Raw genomic sequence first — 24,320 nt, 5'->3', positions numbered from 1 at the left:
CTCATTCCATTTTTGGTTCAGTCTAAAGATTTCTGTGTGTGTAAAATCAAAGGAAGTTTCAATTTTTTGGATTTTCCACATAAATACTTTGCAGATGACACTGCACTTACATGAAATATCTGGATTTAGTGTCAAACTGTAACACAACTTTATTTGAACACTTTATGCCTACCAAGTTAGTCATGAAAATGCCTCCACCACCACCTGTCATAAAAGGCTGGCATTGTGTATCTGAATGTGCGATTCTGTTAGATGAAAGCTAAACTAAAGTAACAAATCGCCTAAATCCTCATTTCAACAACATTTGGAAACCTTAACTTTAAATAAAGAAAACAAATTAACATCTGTGTGGTGTTAAGAATAATTATCACAGAAATAGCTGAGATAATTATAAACATAACCCTGGAGAATCCAAAAACAATTTTCTTTTGGGTTTTTAAAGTTAATTTGACTTTTTAATAATTGATTGTTCATTTTGGGAAGCAGCAATTCACAGCAGCCAAAAAAGAAAAAAAAGGAATTATAAAATCACATTGGGTAGTTTTTTTTTTTAGTTAAAACTATAAAGGCCTGCATTTATAGGAAAAACTAAGTTGTATAGTTATAACTTTAAAAGTCATGGGCTAAATTTATGACCATTATCTCGTAAATTTACAAGAAAAAAAGTCATACATTTATCAGAGCCTAACTTGCAGATGGAAGATGTGGAGCATTTTTTGAAGCCTTATGTCCACATAGGTTTAAAAAACAAAGACATTCAGAATCTTTTGGCATCTCCTTTAATACAAAACAATAAAGAGGAACGAATTTAGTGCATTATGCATTAGCATAAGAACGTAAATGCCGGAAACTGGACCTCTTCAGAGGGAAGTGTCAAACAAACTTGGAGGAGATCTTGTCTTTGGTGGAGGTAGAAAGGATTGAAGTGGACAGCTGCAGCGATACAGATGACTTCATCAACGAGCTGCAGGAATCCTGCAAGCAACGTTATCAATAAACATTCTGCTTACCTGTTCAAATCCAAGACAGTTTGACCAAATTGAGTTTAGTCTGTTCACCTGCTGGACCATATGCTCACTTTGACTTTAAGATACTAAATTTCAAAGTAGCTCTGCTTGTGTACAAGTCTCTCCATGGCCGCGCACCAAAGTACATCTCTGACATGTTAGTCCCATATGAACCATCTCGTACTCTGAGGACCTCAGGGGCCGGCCTCCTGTTGATTCCCAGAGTCAGAACTAAACAAGGGGAATCAGCGTTTCAATATTCTGCAGCTAAAATCTGGAACAGCCTCCCTGAAGTCGTAAGACAGGCCTCTTCTGTGTTCATGTTCAAATCTAGACTTAAAACATTTCTGTTTAGCCGTGTATATGACTGAAAGGTCCTATCTGCACTTTTCTTTCCTTTCCTTCCTTTATTTTTAAATCAATTTTCAAATTTTTTCGCTTCTTTTAAAGTAAATTTTACGTTGATTATTTCTATGATGTATTGTGATTTTAATGCATTTTTCTGTTTTGTGAAGCACCTTGAATTACTTTGTGTACGAATTGTGCTATACAAATAAACTTGCCTTGCCTAAATTTATGACTTCAAATCACACTTTTTTGTTTTTTTTGGTGGCCCTAATACATATGAAGTAAATAAATTCTTTTTTTTTTAACTTAGAAAACCAAGCAAATAAAAGCGCCCAAATTTGACCTTGTAGATTCTCTGGGGTTTAACCCGGTCTGGTTGTGAATAGGTACACTAATATACAAATATGCCCGCCATCAGATAGAAGGGTGTTTCTGTGCCGACTGGTGCCAACTATTTCCAGAGTCTCTCAGGCGATTAGGAAACTTTGATTGCGGTTATCGTGAACTTTCCACAACACGGAGAATACCTTGACTTTCACAGGCCGTGTTTGTCCTCGCCCCACCACCGTGCTGCAGTGCAAACAGTCCGCCTCAGATTTTTCTGCCCTTTTATTTACTTGTTTTTCCACCTGCCAACCTGCCCCGGTTGTGTCTTCATCGGGGAGCTGCTGCAGTAGGAGCTGTGGATTTGTTGGAGACCCTACAGTTGATTTGATTAAACGAAGCCCTAATAGACGGCGTGCTGTGTTTTGACAAATGAATTATTTGCGCTGCAGGTCCCCCCTTCTCTTTAACTTCTTATCGGAGTGCGGAATTAACCCCAGATTAAGATAAGCTGTGACTTTCCGCTGTTTGACCACTCTGTTGCAAGGCGACCGCGGCTGTTTGATCTTTTCTCTTTCCACTGGGAACCATGCCACATGTGACCCAGCAGGTAAGAAGAAAAACAACAAAAACAAAAACAGAGGACGTTTACGGAAAAACACGAAGGAGGTCACAGTCTGGTGTCAGCGTGAGGAATGCCGTGTTTGTCTGGAGGTCTCTCGCCCTTTGTTTCGGCTGTCAAATCATTAACCGACACATTCTTTTGATCCTGTCACCTGGTCACTTTCAGGAAGCCATCAGACCGCCTGCTTCTTTTTAATCGTCCAAGGAGCCGATCTGCTGTGTGGAAAATTACAAGGGGGGGGAGGAAGTCATTTGGCCATTTTAGCATTCTTCTGTCCTAATACGTTCCGAGTATTAGCACGCACAATGGAATGAAACCAGTCGCAAGTGTGCTTTGATGTGTGCCTCATAAAAAGTGCTTTGGCAAACAGTAACACAAACGCACATGGATTAACATGGCACAACAGTTAAGGACATGAGGTCAAACTTGTGCAAATCTTTTATGGAGAAACATTTTTTAAACATATTTGCTGATTTGACCCTTTGATACTAGAGATGTCGCCCGCAACACCTAAAAAAACCACACACACGCTTTGACAATCATTTACGCGATCAATGGGAATCAGCTGAGTCTGACTAGGAGAAAAGTTGCTTTTCTTTTAAAAAGATAAAGTCCCACTATCTGTCACACACCTAGGTGTGCAAAATTTGTACTCCGCCTTTGACCCATCCCCTGGGGAAGCAGTGAGCAGCACTACAGTTTGTCTGTTTGTACCGTTTGGTGGGTCAACCCCCCAAGCCAACCCCTTAATGCTGAGTGTCAAGCAGGGAGGCATTGGGTCCCATATTTCAAAGTCTTTGGTATGACTCGGCCTGGGTTTGAACCCACAACCTTCCAGTTACAGGGCGGACACTCTAACCACAAGGCCAGTGAGCTGAACATTTCTGTCTTTCACCGTCATGAAACACTTTGGGTGTGTCCAAATTCAAGTCTAGCCTTTAGATAATTCCCGCCATTACATCGGCGAATGTCCTGTTGCCTAGCAACCGTGAGTCCCAAACAGAGAGGACTAGTGAACCAGGTATGGAGCCCCAAATATTCTTGGCTTATTTGATCCAACTTTTAATCTTGGAGGTGTAAATATAAAAAGGTGTAATTATTTCCAACTCCGGGTCCAGCTTCACAGTCCGCCATTGTTGTCAGAAAATCTCCAGATTCAGCTGCAATGCATCTTGGGATATGGGCAGCATAGAAGGATACACCAGACCAGACTTGAAATCGGGGAAAAGGAGGCCGGATTCGTTGGAAGGAGTCGTTGAATTTGGACAGCACTTGTTACAACGCTGGGACAAAAGCAGCCTACAAATGCAGCCCAGGAAGAACGCCACTCTCAAATTTGGACACTGCCTTTATGTGCAAGTTTACGTTTTCCTAACTTTACATTCATAAAATGTTGTAGTACAGCGTAAAGCCACTTTTCTCCCCGTTGGATTTCTACTAAAAAGTAAGGATGTTCTGATCAGGTTTTTTTGTAAATCTGCTGACCAAGTCTTGATCCAGGTTGTCTCTGATTTTTATTTTATTCTCTTCAAATTTATGTTGTTGCAGGAATATGACGATGAGTATTCACGACTAGCTCAATCTAACCATTTATTCGCTTTGGTTGTTTTTGAGAGATTATAAATTTCCTTTTTTTTTCACTTTTTCCAGAAGCTTACACTTTGTAGACGGTCCCTTGGAAGCTGTCTCACTGCGGTCTCTATGTGGGCAGAACAGGAAGAGCCGTCCTCATTACAAAGAAACAAAAACCTGGTCTTTTTTCTGTTGAAATGCCTTTGTAGGTCATTGTTTGAGTTAAGGCAAAAAGCAAGAGACACTTGCTGTCAGTTTAACATGTTTATAAAAAGAGTTATGGAGCCAGAAAATCTGAATCTGTGAACAAGTTGCTAACTTTACCGAACGGTTTTTGTGCCCTTCCTGTTCAAACTGGCGCCACATTCTGCTGACCAGTAAATTGTGGTGATCCGTTCATGATATGCAGATCGTCTAGTAAAATTGTCATGGTTTGAGTTTGTTGTGTCTTGTTTTTCGTTTTAGTTATTGTTTTGTCTTGTTTGGTTCTGTTTCCTGTTTTATTTTGAAAGGTTTCCTGTCTTGTCATGTTTCTTGAGTTTTACTTCCTTTGGTCCCCATCTGCCCTGATCGTTTTCACCTGTGTCTTGTCTGCCCTGTCTGTATTTAAGTCTTGTCTCTGCCTTCCTCCTGTGCTGGTCCATTAGCTCTGTTATGGTGTTCATGTCATCCTGGCCGGTCTAGTCCATGTTCCTGTTTCTTGCCTCGTCCATGTTTCATGCCACGCCAAGTAAGTTTTTGTTTTTGTTCTGTGAACCTGCTCTGCAGCGCTTTTTGTTTGTTTTTGCGTATTAAAACCACTAGTCCCTGATCCTCGTGCCTCCGCCTCTGCTTCTGGGTCCTACCGGCTCTCGAGCCACCCCCACGCCTTGACAAAAATATTTATTTGTAATAATAAGCATGAAATATATAGCACTGATTAGAATAAAAAAGATAAATATCCGATCCATAATCGGGATGCAACATCTGATTCCGATCCAGTCTGGACCTTCGGCCTGATTTATGATCAAAAATGTTATTAGCTCAAGGCTGCTTTTCTCCACTTCAGAATCCACTGGAACTACATTAATTGCAGAAACAGATAAAGACTTACATTAGCTGTTGTAAAAGTGTTTTTTTTTAAAGTACATATTTGAAACATTTTACAAAATAACATCCCAACAATCTTTTTTTGAGTTGTTCTCCCCCAGCAAGCTGGGATTCTTTAGATGAAATGCTGTTACAACACAGAGCCACAGGCTTTTGTTGATATTTGGGTTGGAGTAATCAGAAGGGCATGGGAAAACCCTCTGGGGTCACATGTGTGAAACCTTTCAGAGTCAAGTATCAAATGTGCTAACAGTGCCAGAAGATCTACACAAAAAATTGGTATAAACCTGTAACAGATGCCAATAATCACGATTTCTGCTTCAGTTTTAGCCATTAATGAATTTTCAATCAAAAGAAGAACAAACAGCTTTGATATCAGACCAAAGGTTCCAAAAGAAAATGTGGTGTTCTGAATCAAGGCGCCAAAAATCAGCTCAAAGTTACAGGAGAATTCAGTTTCTTTGCCTGAGGTGTGAGACTTCAGACATCAAAGAGTCAGCATTCTTCACGGGACAAAAAAAAACACCCAAACTTTTTTGGTTTGTGTTTACACGATCTGCACCTGCGCAGCGTCGCTCAGCCCTTTTATGAGCTCATCAGGTGGGGTGTCCACTACAACCAACACCCTAATCCAGCCCCTCTCCTCCCCCATCCTCTGTTTGCCTGATGATCAAAGACTCTGCTCCTTTTGATTCTCTGGCACAATAGGGTCTGTCCAGGTTTGAATTTCTTCATTCATTCTAGTCCATAAAGACCAAGGCGCCGCTCCCTGTATTAGTGGGAAAGCCAAAGGAGAGACCCTGACAAGGTCTCCTCCAGCCTCCAGGCCTTAATGCTGGAAGAAGAAGCTGTTTTAACCCTTGTGCTATCCTAGGCACTTTAAAATTGGAGTTGGGTCATCTAGACCCACTAGACAGTGCTCTGAACTTTTTTTCTTCAATGATTTGTGATCTTCACTGGTGTCCATGGATTACATGAAATCTTTCCACCTTTATCCACCTTTGTCATGGTAGGAATAATACGTCAAAGTAAGGGTGAGGTCATCTAAGATAGCACAAGGGTTATTAAACGGTGGATATGACGTCCTCGATTTAACAAAGTTAAATCTAATTAATATGAGCGTTTTACGACGATTATTTATGAGTTAACTGTCTTCTGAAGATAAAAAGATTTATGATTTATTAAAAAAATACATTTAAATACATTTTTTGGGCAAAAATTGTTCAGACGCATTGTGGTCTATATTTGCCGATCTAGTGAGCATTGATGCATACTGGTTTTTGCAGAGACTTCTGGGAAATTTCTAGAGCACTCAATTTTGGAATTGTAGATTCGGACAGTGGTTTCTGTTTTGCTATATCAGCAGTTTAGCTTAGCCTAAAAGCAACGGTCAACCAGGCAAAAAGGTTTCAAAACCAAAGACTGAAACAATGTAGTCTGTTTATATTTGAACGGTAAAAATGTTGAAAGTGAGAGCTGACAAAATGGTCATTGCAGGAATGATCATTAATTTTGTTTAGTCATTGGACCCCAGTCCACAATGAATCACCTCCTGTATTCTGAGCCATGTCAGGCTTGACTGAAGCATGACTCTTGGTCCACCAGACTCCCACGAATCCCAGCACTCATTGATGTGAGCATCCAGTGTGTTACCAACCAAGGAAGCCTGATCCTTTCCAACCTTGTGCTCCCCTTGTGGATTTGTACACCCCATCCCTGTGTGTATGTCCCTCTGGTGGTGACATGACTGGGTTGACAGGGAGTTCAAAATGGGAGGTGTGAAAATCTTCAGTGCAGCTGGGTGCAGCTCTACAGTGTGCTTAAGCCTGGGTTAATACTTTATTCATCAATGTGTCTTTGAGTGTGTGTGTGTGTGTGTGTGTGTGCACAGCCTCTGGCATACATGTGCATTATAAACATGTGTACAAGCAACCCTGCAACTAGCAGATGGGCTTTATCCACCTAAACTCCTCATCTGCATGTGATACAGCATGAGTGGCTATCACAATTGGAGCCAATCAACAAGTATCATTGTCATGAGGTTCTCCCAGTTATATTCAGTTCTTCAGAAAGCTTCCTGATATGATATCCCAAAGATGTTGATCAAACTACATGTATTAGGATGGAAGAGCTTATGAGAAGAGCATGCATATTCAAAATATGCAATGAAAAAAGACAATATCAGCTATTATAGTAAGTTTTTTTTTTTTTACTGGTAAATGCCTTGTTCTACATGTTGGTCTACATTCCTGCTCTTACCTATGGTATTAAGCTTGAGGTTGTGCTTGGAAGTACAAGATCCCGAATACCAATGGCAAAAATGTATATTTTATGTAGGGGTTACCTTAGAGATTGAGCAAGGGGTCTGGTCCCTACAGAATAGCTGCTAGGTGCTATGTATCGAGAGGAACCATCCAAGGTGGTATGAGTACCTCTTTCAGATGCCCAAGAAGCCCCTCCCTAGAAAGGTATTCCAGTCATGTCCTACCAGGCAAGACCCCAGGGCATACTTGGGAGGGCCCATGTCGGTAAGCTGGCCTTATAATAATGAAAATGCCTCTTAGTCCCCAAAAAGTAGGTTGGGCATATCTGCATAGGCCAGAGGTTGGGCAACGGCAAGGCCTCCAGGGCCAGTGTGACTGCATGCTTTTTCAGATTACCTTGCCCTGCTCACGGCTGATTACCTGGATCAGGTGTGTCAAGCAAACTAGAACATGCCAGAGCAGGGAATGTTGGAAAACAAGAAGGAATGCTACCTTCAATGCCCTCCCTTGGCTTAGACTGATGCCCCTGTGACCTAGTTTAAGATATTGATTGATGGTTAGAAGTACGATATAACCAAAACATTTGACAGCCTTATTATCAGATTTTCATCCGTGCATCCTGACTTCAGCTGTGTCTCCGGTTTTTGAAAGTCAATTTGTTTTTCATCCATCCATCTTCTCCCACCTTTCCAGAGATGGGTTGTGGGGGGCAACCTCTCTCACCATAGAAACTTCCAACAGTTTTGCCCCAAGGCGCTTTTAGGCCAGCTGAGAGACACTCTCCCTTAACCACATCCTGGATCTTTATTGAGGCCTCTTTCCAGTGGGACACACCCAGAATATCTCCTCAAGGAGGCGGCCAGGAGGTACCCAAAAGATGTGCCTAAGCCCCCTTAGTTGGGTTCTTTCACTACAGAGGAGCAGGGGATCTACAACAAGCTCCTCGGAAGTGACAGAGCTCCTCATCTTCTCCTAAGGGAACACCCAGCTACTCTTCAGAAGAAACTCATTTCAGCCGGTTGAAAACAGCATCTTTACTTTTTGCTTATGACCCAAAGTTCATGACCATAGGTGAAGGTAGTAACAAAGATTGACTGATTTGGAGCTTTGGCTATTGCCTCAATTGCTTGTTTGACACAACAGATTAATACAGCGATCACATCACTGTACTCCTGCACCTCTATCTGTTTGTCAATCTCATGATCCACCCTTTCCTCGCTGGTGAACAAGACACCAAGATACCTAAACTTCTCCAACAACCCATAGAAGGCAAACCACCTTTTTTGGTTAAGATCCCTTTGACTTAGTGTTGTTAATTTTAATTACACACAATGCTAAACTACCTCAGTGCACAATAAAGGTCCTGGTGCAATGATTCCAGCAGAACATCATTCGCAAATGGCAAAGATGAAATCCTGCACCTTGAAGTTCTGTCCATTGAAATTGTGGATGGAACTGGTGACAACAGACGTTCCTGCCAGAGTCAATCGTGCACCAGGAACCAGTTCTAATTGATGTGGAAACAAAAACTTTTTTTTGTTCTTGTTATAAGGAGAATGGACAGTTCTTGATGTGGGGATCCCAATCTCATCTTCCCAGAGAACCTCTCACAGAACTTTCTGGGGGACAAAATCAAACGCTTTCCACAAGTCCACAAAGCACATACGGGTTCGATGGGCAAACTCCCCAAAACCCTCAAGCACTCTGTAAAAGGTGTAAAGGACATGTAAAGGTGAACTAACTTGGGAACTTGGCATGGCACCGGTTAATGAAGTGAATCACAACTAAAGTTCAAACTTGGCAAAAAAAGCATAAAAATTAGTCAGCAGAAGCCCAATGTCAGGCTATCCAACCTTCGAACACAAACTTTTTTCTTCTTAAAACACAGAAAAGGTACAAAGATAATTGAATAGGATGTCATAAAAAGAAAAAAAGGTGTCAAAAGAAATAACATAAAACAGTAATTTGAAGAATGTTCCCATTTTAAGGGTGGAGTTCTGCATTTTGAACTTGGTCTCATCAAGTAGCTCTTTCAAACATGGCCCCCAGCAAAATGAACAACACATTCCTAAGTTCAAAGTGCTCAAACCTCTTAAAACTTGCAAGCAATGCTTTACTATGTATAGTATGTCAGGATTCTACAGGTATCTGTGGCAAAGCTGTTAATCCTCATGACTGTTATGCAGCCGTTACACTTCATTTCCTTTCCCAAATGCAGGAAAGGAAAGGGGTTAAATCAGGATTCTGTCTTAAGGGGAAATATTGGTTAAAAAAAAGGGTGGTTTTCCTTTTTTAATGTGTCAAGTTACTGAAGCTAAATCTTTAATTTTTAAACACTTTTTTTTATTTGACCAAATTTGTGTGGGGCTTTGGTTGCTTTTAGTCCTTTCAGAGTTTTATTTGATTCTTTAAGTATTGCAGAAAAAAACTATGATGGCATGTGAGAGTTGGAAAGTGAATCTAATATGTTGAAGCCAGAAAGACCACATCATCTGCATAAAACCAAAATTGGTCCAAAAGAGCTAATCTTAAGCGTTCCACTTTGCTGCCTTCTGTCTGTATTTCAAACACACTAGTGGTCTGAAACAGCTATAGAGCTAATTACACCATCCGTCAACGCGAGAGAACTGTCATGATGTTCATTACAAAATCCTGTTTGGTTTTAAACTTAAGTGGACCAAAACTGCTTGGAAACCGCGTGTAGCTACAACAGTTTAAGGCAGTAGGTCCCAAATACAGGACTAACCAGAAGAAAAAAGAGCTCAAATGCTGTGACCAGTTTCAATAAATTCTGCAATTTTAACATGTACGTTGATTTTGGTTCATTTTTGCTCTTTGGTCCACTGGAAATAAAGTTGAAAACTAAGGGCAAACATTTGTCGTGCAGTCCAAGAAAGGCCTATTAATGAAAAATAATTCTCTGTAATTCCCCTAAAATTACAACCACCAGCTAATTACCATCAAGTAACTGCAATGCTAATAGCTAGCTAATGCCAACTCTAAATGCAACTGTTTATGCTTGGAGTTAGCTTTCCTACAAAGTAACCTGTTAGACCCAAACAATAAAAATGTTGTTAATATTAAATACTAATGTCAAGTCAAGAACAAATAATAAAGCTAAAAGCAAATCAAAATTTGTTTTTGATTTAGAGATGTTATTTTTGTAAAGGAATTTAAAGAGAGGGACCCGACTGCAGACAAGATGGCGCCTGACGTCATCGTCTGGAGGCGTTAATTACAGAACTTACACTAACCCACAGGGGGGCTAACTCTAGGCCTCGAGAGCCGGCCTTCTGCTGGTTTTCCACAAATCCTACCTCATCTGCTGCCGATTACCTGGATCAGGTGTGTTTAGCCAATAGGGAGCTTCAATTGCAGGTTGGTTGGAAAACACGTTGGACACCAACCCTCGAGGCCTGGATTATGACAACTATGCTCTGACCCTGACCCTAATCCTAAATCTAACCCAAAAGTGTTCAGAATTGTAGAAAAACTTTAACAAAGCTTAAACGGGAAAAACTATAACTGTTAGGGTTGGAAGTTTTGAAAAGGGTTTTTGAGTGATATGGGAAATTTCTGGTTCCGCCCGAAGACTTCGGACCTTGGCGCCTGCAGCCAGGCCCTCTTGAACATGAATGGTACAATACAGACAATTATTCTGGTAACATTTAAAGACTTTAATATACAATATACATACAAGAGATAGTTGTTTGCAAGTTTGTGCCGGGCAGCAACATTGTTACAAAATGAACAAAATCTGATCTACTTTTATCTTAAGCAAAATTCATATTAACCTAGGTAAACCTGTCAGGCATTAATTAAACTCAAAATGGAATCACTTCACGGTTCTTTAACACCACTTATCAAGTTGTTTATGCCGATTAACTAAGACCGATCTGCCAAAACCCACACGTTGCAATAATTGAGGCTCTTAGAAAAGCCATGAATACTAACAGGAATCTCTCCGCTCAGTCTGAAACAGCCAAACAACAATAGCCACCATCTAACAGGGTGTTACTGGGAAGAGTGTGTACCGCTGTGGTATGTCTGTGTTATCTCCGTTGACCTCAAGGGAATGGTGCTCATTTGCGAAAGTACAAAGTGTACTAGTGAAAGAAGAAGAGGCGGGATGAAGCAAAAAAAAAAAAAAAAAATCAAGATTTAATAAGCAATGAAATCTGGATTTGATCTATTTTTCTTTTAGAACTTTCTTTAATTGTACTAAAAGGTTACGTTTCTTTTGATGGACAAGAAAAAGGCGGAGAATCCCAACAATGATCAATTCCTGATTCATTTGTGCATCCCTTCTTCTCTTTGCCCTCCCAGGAATCTTCCACTTCCAAATGTCCACAGCATCTTCTGTTGAATGTCAATATGACACAGTCCACACTTTGATATGGCAACAAACATGGCATACAGTACGCGTAAGTTATGATAACTGACAGTCACAAGGTTCACGTGTTCCTCACAAAGTGGTTTTTCAGCGTCAGATGATAACGCTCTGCAAAAAAAACAGAGCTTTACTTAATTCTCTGATAAATAAAAAGTGTGGTTTTGCTAAATACTGCAGTAGATATCACAGATCAACCGTAAAATCAGTCGTTCATCATTAAAGCTTCATTAGCATTTTTTCCAATTATGTAGGTAAAAAGTCAAGCTGGACCAAAGAAGTATTCCTGTCCATTTTTTGTTTTGTTTTGTTTTTTTCATTAATATTTACATTATCTGTATGCATCAGTTTTTCGTACTGTTTTTGTCTTGTTCACGGTCACACGGAAGGTCAAAGTTATTTTGTTGGAGTCTGTTTTCTTTCTTTGTGAAGACGTGCAATGGACCTCTAAAAATATAAATATTTAGATAAGAGAACTCGCCTCAGAGGGTGAAACGTCTTAAGTAAGAAAAGACAAACCAATCCGGTACCCTGTATTCATTTACTTACTCGATGGACTCAACCTGGATGACTGAGAATCAGCACAGTCATGTCAGATAAGAGAAGTTACGGATTTTACTGTATTTTCCGCACTCAAAAGCCTTAATTTAAAAAAACAACAACAGTGTGTCTTACAATCTTATATTTTGATTAATTCTGGTTTTGTTTACTGATGTTAAAGCGATATCGAGAGAACCAATGCTCCGTAAAATGCTTGGTTCGGTGTTATTCTACACATGGTAACGTTTCTAACGTGTAGCGGTGTCGCACTGTGTTTGGGAGTTAGCATATTCAGAAACGTTTGTATTATACCATGCTCCGGGTGAATAGTCGATTCTGATTGGCTGCTGGGTGTGCATTAAAAGGTGATAATCCACAGTGATAATGCACGCCTAAAAAAGAAGTTCTGGTCACATACCTTAAATGTTCTGTGTCACTGCTCTGGTTTCTTTAAAACAAACTTTTGCTTCATCATCTGGACGAATACAGGCGGTTAGAGGTGAACTTTCTCTGTGATCTGACGTTTTATTCAACCCATCGTGACGTTAAGCATTTATTTCGCTTTCTTTTACCGCTGCAGTCGAGGTCTGAGCCGGCTCGGCCAGCTTACTGTGACAACGTGCCGCACCACCTCACAAATAGTTCGCTTTTTGTGAAAAAAGTGATCAAAACTGAAAAAATAACAAGAGTATAGTACTAAAAACTGATTAAATAATTATTTGTTTTGTAAGTGACAATGGTATAAGCGGGTTAATGGCGTGATGACCACATGCTTAAAAAAGAAGTTCCGGTCACATAGCTCAAATGTTTTGTATCACTGCACTGGCTTCTTTAAAAAACTTTTGCTTCATCATTTGGACAAAAAGAAGCGGTAAGAGAAGAACTTTCTCTCTGAACTGATGCTTTATTTAACACATTATGACGATCAGCATAGATATTGCTTTTCTTTACCGCTGCAGTCCAGATCAGAGGTCGGAGCGTTACTGTGACAATGCGCACCGCCGCACCATGCAACAAATAGTCCGCTTTTTGTGAAAAAAGTGATCCAAACTGAAAAAAAAAGAATAAAGTACTAAAAACTTGTTGAATATTAATTTATTTTGTAAGTGACCATATAAGCGGGTTAATGGTCTTTGAAGTGTGCATTATCAGCATAAACGCACCTCGCCAAAGCAACTATCCTCTACTTTGGGTCGGATGGTTCAGGCATGCATTGATTTCTGATAATGCATACTTGGTCGGCCATTATCCCTTACTTAACATTCAAGGCGCTTTTAATGGTTGCCGGTTTTATGCGTGGAGTAACGATTCCTGAACGTAAAAGTTTAGAATGCAGAAAGCAGAAATAAGTGTTTTCACAGACCTTTTATTGGAAGTGTCCGTTACAACGTACGTTGCAGACTCCGGCGTGAATACAGTTTATAAAGTCTGACTGACTGACTGATCTCAGACTCTTTTTTTCACGCTTATTGCGCCTTATAGTTGATGACTTTCTCATTCATCCAGGTGACGTTTGACGTGTTGTAAAAAAATTTCAAAGGAACAACCCTTTATGTCCAGATACCATGATTCCATTTAGCCCCTAGTGGTTAATATGCAAACTGCATTTTACTCCAGCTAGTATTGGTTTGAGCTTCAACCTGGAAGTCACAAACACATTTTACCTCAAGTTTCTTGTTTATCTATGATACTTTGTCTAAAACCTGCCCCTGATTATAAAACTGTAATTCTGGGACAGTTGAACTACTTTTCCCATAAAAAAATATGACACTGAAACCACATCAAAGGCCTAAAAACATTTGCGAACATTGACACATGGACTGTCAGACGCTCCATGTTAACGGATTCCAAGACCAGTTTACCTTCTATAAATTATCTAAAAAATAAAAACATCACTTTTTTGAAAACATGTATGACTGAACTTCATAGACACATATAAAAGTGGTCAATTTATCCTTCAGATGCTTCCTAAGGTGATATTAGTCCACCGGAATTTTCATAGATAAAGCCGTTTGATAGAAAGGGCTGTTTTATTTACCCCACCCATGCACATTTTTACGATGGAATCATGTCTTTTGTGGCATCCCGAAACCATAACTGCAGATGTCGTGCAACCGGCGGTCACAGGCGGACAGCAGTTGTTCCCAAGCGTTAGCGTGCAGGGGCGTGCTCGGTCAATCCCGCGTGTATGCACACAGATGAAGTTAGGATTCTTAGGCGATCGCAGAGGTTGGTCCAAGGAGTGTCCCGATTCCCAGGGATACTCCTGTCTGACATTCATCTTCTAAGCTAGCTAAACACAGAGCAGCCTGGCCGTGACTCACCGCACACACCACAACCACAGTTTCTTTACCATCAGTGACACACCAGTGTACATTTTACACAGCCAGTGCAAATCGCCAATGACTCATAAATTGAGGATTGACTCACAAACCAAACATCAGATCGTAGTTCTGTCCAAACACCATTGAGAGATTTGTTTGTCAGTAAGGGGCTTTAATCCCGTCTCCTTTGGAACTATTGGATTCAAAATTGGCACCCGGACAGGGAGACTCTCCTCCGAGCGGCTCATGTTTGAAACCACAAATGCCCGGGTGCGCTCGGCAGGCGGTAACTCTGACTGCTACCGCTCCGGCTTCTATTATTAATGCAGCCGCTCGTATCCAACCCAGACCGTTCACCTTGTTGCGCATTCATTCACAAGCAGCGGATCAAACATCAGCAGGGTGTCCTGCCCCCAGGGGGAAACACCGCAACCTACCCCAAAGCATTTTTCACCACTTTACGAGACTCTTTTTATTTATTTTTTCTAACGCAGTGAGAGTGACGAGACGTTTTACAACGATTTACGAGGAAGCCGACAAGAGGGATTTAGAGTAGATTTATATGCTGTTTTATGAACGCCCACGGTGTAATGCCGTCTCTGAGTGAATCAAAAGGATCTGGATTGCTTACAGTGGGGGAAAAAAAAAAAAAATGCATGACTCAAAACCTGCTTCTCAACCCTTTAAATTTCCTCTGGGCCGCATTTTCCCCCGATCACTTACAGCAAATTAGAGGAAGCAACGATTTATCTAAAACAAACAGTTAAAATTAATAATCCGAGCATTTCAGATACTCATCCAGGGTGAGGAAATTCCGCTACCTGATTTCCACACTTTTGGGGAAAAAAATATGAGTCAGCAAGACTGCGGCTATTGAGAAGACTGCAGTTTTTTTTCTTTACACAAACATTTTGTCCAGGTTCAGTGTGTACTCCTCACATTCCCTCATTAATGTGTGTTAAAGGATACCCCGGCTATTGAAACCACACTCCCTCCTCTTCCCCACTAACATACGTTTTCGTATCAGGTGTCTTTTATCACACTCTTTGTTAAAGTTCCTGCAGCATTAATCAGGAAAGATGTGCAGTTGCCAGAATTTTTTCTCTTTATCTGTGCCAAAGAAAAAAATAATAAAAACAGAACAAATCTCCCTTTAGTGCTGACAGCTCTGAGCTGCGGGTGAGACCTGTTCTGCAGTGAAGGGACACTGCATTCTCTTCTTTTCTGCTCCTTTTGTACAGCGAGAACAACAATTAGTCTGTTTTCATTTGACTCAAGCAGGCCCATTCCTGTGTCAGCGCACAACGTGGATCCAAACAATGCGATTGTTAAAACTATACAACCCAGAGATGAACACAAGTCCCTTTTTTGCAAGTCCAAGTCAAGTCCAAAATCCTTGTATCCAAGTTCAAGTTCTCTCAAGTCTTTGCATTCGTTTTTGAGCCGAGCCACAACTCTTTGCATTTTATTCCAAGTCAATTCCCAAGTCCTTGTCTTCAATTTCAAGTCAAATTCCAAGTCTTTGCATTTAATTTCAAGTCAAGCCAAAAGCCCTTGCATTTAAAGTCAAGCTCCAAATCTGTACAATGATTTCTAAATGAAGTCTTAAGTCCTTGCATTTAATTTTAAGTCAAATTCAGAGTCTGTACATTTACTTCCATGTCAAGTCTTAAGGCTTTTTTTAGGTTAGCAAGGTCCCTAGTCCTTACATGCAATTTCAAGTAGTCTTAAGCGTTTGCTTAGATTTTCAAGTCAAATCCCAAGTTTTTGCATTCATTTTTAAGCCAAATCCCAAGTCTTTGCATTTAAATTTAAGTCAAATCCCAAGTCTTTGGATTTAATTTCAGGTCAAGTCTTAAGGCTTTGCATTTTTTAGGCCAGGCCCTAGTCCTTAATTGCAATTTCAACTTGTCTTAAGTCTTTGCATTTATTTTTAAGTCAAATTCAGAGTCTGTACATTTACTTCCATGTCAAGTCTTAAGGCTTTTTTAGGTTAGCAAGGTCCCTAGTCCTTAATTGCAATTTCAACTTGTCTTAAGTCTTTGCATTTATTTTTAGGCCAAGCCACAAGTCTTTGAATTTTATTCCAAGTCAATTCCCAAGTCCTTGTCTTTAATTTCAAGTCAAATTCCAAGTCTTTGCATTTCATTTAAAGTCAAGCCACAAGTCCTTGCATTTAAAGTCAAGTTCCAAATCTGTACATTTAATTTCAGGTCAAGTCTCAAGGCTTTTTTTAGGTTAGCTAGGTCCCTAGTCCTTACATGCAATTTCAAGTAGTCTTAAGCGTTTGCATCCATTTTCAAGTCAATTCCCAAGTCCTTGTCTTCAATTTCAAGTCAAATTCCAAGTCTTTGCATTTAATTTCAAGTCAAGCCAAAAGCCCTTGCATTTAAAGTCAAGCTCCAAATCTGTACAATGATTTCTAAATGAAGTCTTAAGTCCTTGCATTTAATTTTAAGTCAAATTCAGAGTCTGTACATTTACTTCCATGTCAAGTCTTAAGGCTTTTTTTAGGTTAGCAAGGTCCCTAGTCCTTACATGCAATTTCAAGTAGTCTTAAGCGTTTGCATCCATTTTCAAGTCAAATCCCAAGTTTTTGCATTTAAATTTAGGTTAAATCCCAAGTCTTTGGATTTAATTTCAGGTCAAGTCTTAAGGCTTTGCATTTTTGCTAGTTAGGTCACTAGTCCTTACATGCAATTTTCAACTTGTCTTACGCCTTTGCATTCATTTTTAAGCCAAGCCACAAGTCTTTGCATTTTGTTCCTAGTCAGTTCCAAAGTCCTTGGACTTTTAAGTCAAATTCCAAGTTTTTGCAATTCATTTCGGGTCTTTTAATTAAATTTCAAGTCACGCTACAAGTCCTTCCATTTAAAGTCAAGCTCCAAACCTGTACATTGATTTCTAAGTCAAGTCCTAGATCCTTGAAATTATTTTAGGTCAAATCCCAAGTCTTTGCATTCATATTTAAGCCCATTCTATTCCAAATCTAGTCCCAACTTCTTGCATTCAATTTCAAGTCATCTCAAGTCCAATTTTCATGGTATACCTTTTTAAGTCCAGTCTCAAGCCTTTTTATTTTATTTAAAGTCCCTTCACCAGTTCTTGTCTTAGATTTGAAGTTTGATTCCAAGTTTTTGCATTAGATTTTAAGTCGTCTCAAGTCTCTGCATTCAATTTAAAGTCAAATTCCAAGTCTTTGCCTTCAATTTCAATTTAAGTCCTAAGTCTTTTTGTTATTTTCCAAGTGAAGTCACAAGTCCTTGGATTCTATTTTAAGTGGTCTCAAGTTTTTGCATTCAATTTCAAGCCAAGTCCCAAGTCTTAAAACATGAAGCTAAAAGGAGAAGTTTATTGTTACAAACTGACAATAAACTACTTTTAACCAACTTGTTTTGGCAGAATAAGAGGACGTTGGTGTTCTTACAATTTCAGTGAGAAAGCTTAATGAAGAAAGCTTTTATCTTTAGACATGACAGTGATGTCAAGGAACAAAAGTATCAGAATAAAAAATTAAGAATGCTCAAGTCCAAAACCTCAAATTTCAAGTTAAGCCTGAAGTCTTTAAGATCATAGTGTAAATCAAGTCTCGAGTCTCTACATGTGATACTTAAGTGTGACAAAAGTAAGAGTCTCATCTCCAAGTCCTAAACTCTGACACAAGTCTCTATTTGGGTAAAAATCCCAGCATTTATGGAAGGTTTTGGGAGTTCACTCGCTTGTGGGGGCACGAGATTATCCATCCTCTGCCAAAATGAATTGAAAAGCTAAAGTGTGGGCTGTTTGAATGTCAGAGCTATATTTATCCGTTGACAGACAGAGACACACTCTGTGCTTCTGTCTGTCCGCTTTTGACAATGAGGTTTGGAATGCCACCACATAACCCCAAAAAAACTAGGCCGAGCGCAGACGGACCAACTGCTTCACAGACGTGCTGACATGTCCGAGGCTGTCATTGTGTTGCATAAATCACCCCCCCCCCCCCCCCCCCCTCGCTCCGTGTGCTGCAATGTCAGTTTCTGGCTTGGCACAAAGGACTGCATATAGCAAAAAAAAACTACAGTAACAGAACTATTTGAACATTTTAACATTTAGAGCTGAAATGTGTGTGTAATATCATATTTACAACAAAATCACTAAAGAAAACCCAAAATGATAGCAGCTTCAATTGGCAGAGACTTCTGCTACAGGATAGTTTGGTAAAAAATGTAATCATTTTCACATCCTCAGGTTGGAATCCTTTCAATGGACAAAGGGTTGGAACTGGAGGTGAGTCTAGCAGTTCTTCCATCAGAAAATCCTACTTTTGCTTGGGTGTGCTTTTAAAATGCACACAGAATGTGGTTTAGTGTCTTCTTAGTGTCTACTCTTTGAAAAGGTCAATATTCTCAGTTTAAAACTTGTAAGGGCAGGCTACGCGTGTTCATGAATGGGCTAAACACGCATTCTGGAACGTGTGTTTTGCCCATAGCAGTGTTTCGCAACCTTTATATGGCCGGTCAACCCCCGGGGATTTTATCGTGGCCCGGTGGAAAGGGGTGGGGGTTGCCGTGGATACTTAATTTTGGTCTGATTTTAAAAAGAAAATAAACCTCTGATCATCACAAAAAACACATCTTTTAATAATAATAATAATAATAAATGTGATGGTGACTCTGTCAGTTCTCCTCCCCCTCCCCTCTGTACTTGGCTCCTGATTCGACACAGCTGCGACCACTCACCTCATCACCTACCTGCCTTCAAAAGGAGATCCAGTTCCAACATTCATCGGCAATTCATTGCCCCTGATGGTGCATGGTATGGTCGTCACGTTCATAGCTATCGTTACTAAGCCTTTGCCTAAGTCTCGCTCTCTACCTTGTTCTCAGGATTCCATTACCACGAGTGGTCGCCTGAATCATCTATGTTTCCGGATCCAAGTCTCTGCATTTCCTCCTGTCACGCCACGAGCCTCTGCCGATTCTCCAGTCACGCCACGAGCCACGGTCGTATCCACCAGTGACGCCACGAGCCACAGATTACCAATCTATCCTCGTCGTGGGTCCTCCTCGGATTCTCCTGCTTCGCCTGCAGCCTACAGCAGCAAGAACAGAAATGAAAACTATTTCTTACTCACCTCTGAACTCACCTGTGTCTTCTTCCAGGTTCCAGCGTCTGGGTCTGTTTTGTCTTGTCAGTCATGACAAATAACAACAGATGACACCAATGGAACATCAATCTCTAGTAACAAAGTCTGCCTATGGATGTTGTGAGGGCTATGTAAACAGGCTCTGTGTGTGGGAAATCACCTGTTGCAATAATTCCATAATTTAAGCCGTATCCATATTTTTTTCTTAAATTCGTAGCCCGGTCTTCCATCTGTTCTTGTGTTCCTGCACCAATTCCTTATCCATTTGCAAGGAAGCGTTCCACATACAACTTTTCTCGTGTAGCACGCCGCCGAACTACTTTTAGCGCTCAAGTGACTGAAATGTAACCAACAGATCCCTGTCGATTTTCATAACCAACTTTTTTCAGAAGAAAAGATCGTTCAAATGTAGTCATAAATACTTATGACTATATTTGATCTGCGGCCCGCCTGGTGGTTGGAGACCACTGGCCTATGGTGTTCACACTGGACAAGCACGGAGGGGCTTCTTCTTTTTTTTTTCTCTTTTAACTGTTTTTTCTAGTGCATGTCTGCTACCAAATGTCAAAGTGGTGCAAATCTCTGAAATCTTGGCTCCAAGCAGCTTTCAACTGCTCAGTTGTTGGACAGGGCAAGTTGGAAAAACAAAACAAACAAACAAAAAACCCATCGAGCTCAGATTCTTCAAGTGATTGTTCCATCAATCCTGTGACCCAATTATCAGCAGGACTCCGTCCAGGTAAATTATATAACTCCCATTAAAAGCCACCGTAGCATCCAGGGCAGACAAATCTAGGCCAGGCAACCTGCAGAGCACAGGAGGAAGTCCACAGGAAAAGAGGAAAACACAACTGAATAAATAGAGGAGTTGTAGGATTTTCCCTTTAATGGGTTCCCTTTTTAGGACCAAGAATGATCATTTTACATCAAATTTGCTTCGGATGTATGTGTATTTCGCTGGAAATAATGTGTGCCATCAGGCTTTATTAAACTCTTCAGTACCAATAGAAAAACATTGATGTTGCAATTGAATTTATGAGCGTGGAGCTTAAAAAAAAAAGGGTCTGTCGACATGCGTGTCCTCTGCGGTCCCAGGCCTGTCAGATGGTATTTGCTCAGTTGTGTCTTTTTAACCCTTGTGTTATCTTGTGGGGCCCGGATGACCCCACCCTTACATTGACGTGTTATCCCTACCAGGACAAAGGTGGATAAAGGTGAAGAGAATTTCATGTAATCCATGGACACCAGTGAAGATCACAAACATTGAATAAATAGGTTCAGAGCACTGTCTAGTGGGTCTAGATGACCCCACAAGATAGCACAAGGGATATAGTGGAATATAGTCTCAGCACTAAATGCTTCCTACGGCATCTGACTTAATCTTTCTTCAACTTTCTGCCTTAGACTGCCAGTCCAGAGCACGGTTTTTAAGGTGGTCTTGACATTTTCATCTACTCCTCTATGTTTGTAATCTACACCAAACATATCTGCAATCAAATTATACAGTTGTACATTGAACAGGCCGTGTGTCAGAAGAGGCTCTGCCCCGTTTTTTTGGTGTGTTTTTTGTTTTTCCAATTCTCCGCCCACTTGTGTGTCAGCAGTTCTATCCCTTGTGTTAATATGTGTGTGTGTGTGTGTGTGTGTGTGTGTGTGTGTGCACGAGGAGGAAATCAGGCGGCCAATTACATGCAGAAGGGAGGAAGAGGAGCAGAGGAGGAGGGGCAACACCACCCGCCGTCTGGAATAAAAAAAAAAAACAAGGCTAATGGAGATTGGCAAAGTGGAAAAGCAATAACAACAAAGGACTTAAAATAGACACAGACAATCACAGATGACTAAAGAGGAGAACGATTTACTAAAAAGGAGAGAAAAACACGAGGGAACACAAGAAGGGGAATGTTCTCCTCCACCTGAAAGCTTACAAGGAAGGTTCATCAAGCTTGAAATGAATCTGTACCAGTAAATCTAAGCATAAGTTTAGAATATGTCTCATCACTAATGCGATTGTGATTAACCAAAGGAGTTTTATTATAAAGCTGCCTCTTTAAAATAGGAAAGGTGTTCACGAAGCGGCTTAACTTTTAGAAAATAGTATCTGTTTTTTCCACCAAATAATAAAGTACACAACCCCGAAAACAGGGGAAAAGAACGTGCAGTGATGAGGATGATGAGAAGAGTTTCTGTGGATCTGAGATAATGGTTTAATTCTCCTCTTTTCCCCTCAGTTTCAGCTTGTTTACGGTGCGTTAGTAGGTTTTCGCTGGTTTTCTCCAACACTCCAAAAACATGCTTCATAGGTTAACTGATGATTCTAAATTGTCCCTCAGGTGTAAATGTGTGGTTATGTGGTCCTGCAACAGACTGGAGACCAGTTCAGGGTTAAACCCCGCCTTCACCCAACAGTAGCTGGGATAGGCTCCAGCAACCTTGTGATCCTGAAACGTTTTCAGCAGGTTCTGAGCTTGGATGGATGGAATTCATTTGATCTTAATCTTAATGGGAAAAATAATCGTAACTCCATAAATAAAAGTCCCAACATTTTTTTTGTGTTTAAATCCCAAGTTTTTTTATTTTTACTCAACAAAATATAATAAATACTACATATAAATATGACATCAAAAGTGCATCACTAAAAATAGAAAAGTGCACCAGAAAACAAGGATAAATAATTGCATATTTTCCGCACTATAGGGCGCACTAGATTGAGCGAGAAAAAAAGTCTGAGATAAGTCTGTCAGTCAGATTTTATGAACTGTGTTTACTCTAGGCTATGTCCGAATTCCCACCCTAACCCCTGTATACTATATAGTGCATTCGCCATTTTGTAGTACTGTCCAAATCTACAATTCCAAAATCAAGTGCCCTACAAATTTCCCAGAACTCTCTGCAAAAAAACAGTGTGCATTGATGCTCATTAGATCAGCAAATATAGACCGCAATGCATTGCGTTGGAACAATTTATGCCTAAAAATGTATTTAAGTATATTTTTCTAACAAATCATCAACGTTTTTATCTCCAGAAGACAGTGGACTCATAAATAATCGTCGCAAAACGCTCATTTTATTTAGATTTTAACTTCGTGAAATTGATGTCCTATGTCATATCATTGTCATATCCCCCGTTAAAAAAAAAAAAAAATCTAGTTGAACATTGTGTCAGAAATGCTTTTAAAATTCAGGGCACTACATAGTGCCACACTATATAGATTTTTAGTAGTTAATGATTAGGGTGAGAATTTGGACACAACCTAGATCTCGTCTGTACCACTTTACACATTAGCGAAGTTAAAGTATTCACAACACACGTAACAAAAACCTTGTAGCGCAAAAAAATCGTAAGGCTGATACGGCTAAAACAAACGTTACTGTGACTATGCTAACCTTGTTAGTAACACATCAAAAAGACACATTCAGTTACATTCGGAGCGTTAGCCACGTTAGAGTATTTACTGAAAAAATACAACTCCTAACCTTGTTTGCAGCTCCCAAATATCCCATACTGATACCGCTAAAACAAACATTACCCTGACTACGCTAACTCTCAACATGATTAGTAACGTAAAAGAAAACAAACTCCATCACCGCAACACGTTAGCCAAGTTAGCATATTCACCAAAACACCAAACCTTTTTTGGAACTTGATTTTAAAAAAAAAAAAAAAAAAATTACAGAGCGTCGTGTTTCTGTGAAAACTGCTGCAACATCAGTTAACACAAGAAGAATAAATAAAGGTCTTTAAGTGTTCCTTAGAACGCGGAAGATACAGTAATACCATAGTTGAAGTTGTTGTTTTTTTTATCCAGAAAAATTCTGCTGTTCAATATAAATACAAACAAACTAAAAATATCCACCATCACTGCTGTCGTGCTTAGGATCTCTGTCTGGCTCCACTTTTGCTTGTCGGCTCTCTTACTGCTACAGTGACCTGAGCCAGGAGTCAGGTGCAAACAAACCAGGACTTTCGTTTTTTTTTTTAGGTGTTCCCGGATTAGCTCCTTTGGTCCAGTGGGTCAAAGCAGACCTAGATGAACCTGAAATCCATGCTTACTCACAGAAAAGTCTGGATATAGGTCACCATTTAAATCCACCTGGAAGTTTAAATTAATTGTTGTGGGGGAAAAAAGGACTTCTTGAATTTTTTTTGTTGCAGGACAACATCCCTAAACGAGCCTCCATACAAGCCTGACACCAAAACCAATAGGTGAAGAAAACCCTTTTTCTTTTTTTTTTGCTTTTTTGTTACAGTTTTACAGTTTGTCCTGACACCAGACGGCGGCTTCAGGCCTGATCCTGTCTTTTCTTGTTTGAAGCGAGAGTGAGGAGGAGGTGAAATCACCTGGAATCTTGTTAGCTTCAACAGTTTTGTGTCCGTGTACACTCCAGATTCCGGGGGGGGGGGTTAGCGGAACCATGGCTCGGATTAGTTAACCCTGCCTCACCCAGGTTACCGCTCGGTCTTATCCCCGCGGCATAAGCCTTTAATGAGTTCACTGCCTTCCCCCTTTACTGCATCATCTCTCCTTCTCTCTTTTCATTTCAAACCAGGCTCCACCCTCACTTCTTACAGAAATCCTCCTTTTTCTTCCAACACTTTTTTATTTCATGTTCCTTGCATTTCTTTTTTCGTTTGTTTTTATCGCTTGTCATCGCTGCGTCACCTGCTCTGTCTTGCTTCTCCTGCCCCGCCCCCCACATCTCAGCATATG

The 24,320-nt window shown here is 40.3% G+C and overlaps 1 long non-coding RNA gene across 1 annotated transcript; it reads left to right on the top strand.

Annotated features, from left to right (window-relative positions):
• The first annotated feature begins 1,606 nt into the window (after nucleotides 1–1,606).
• LOC110017638 lies at nucleotides 1,607–20,624 on the top strand. Its single transcript, XR_002872818.1, has 2 exons — nucleotides 1,607–2,289; nucleotides 18,714–20,624. It is a non-coding gene; the product is annotated as an uncharacterized LOC110017638 (long non-coding RNA).
• Nucleotides 20,625–24,320: the final 3,696 nt, after the last annotated feature.

Source organism: Oryzias latipes, chromosome 23, assembly GCF_002234675.1.
Source record: "Oryzias latipes chromosome 23, ASM223467v1".
NCBI lineage: Eukaryota > Metazoa > Chordata > Actinopteri > Beloniformes > Adrianichthyidae > Oryzias > Oryzias latipes.
Note: the sequence above shows the minus strand (reverse complement) of the source record. Positions and strands in the feature narration are given on the sequence as shown.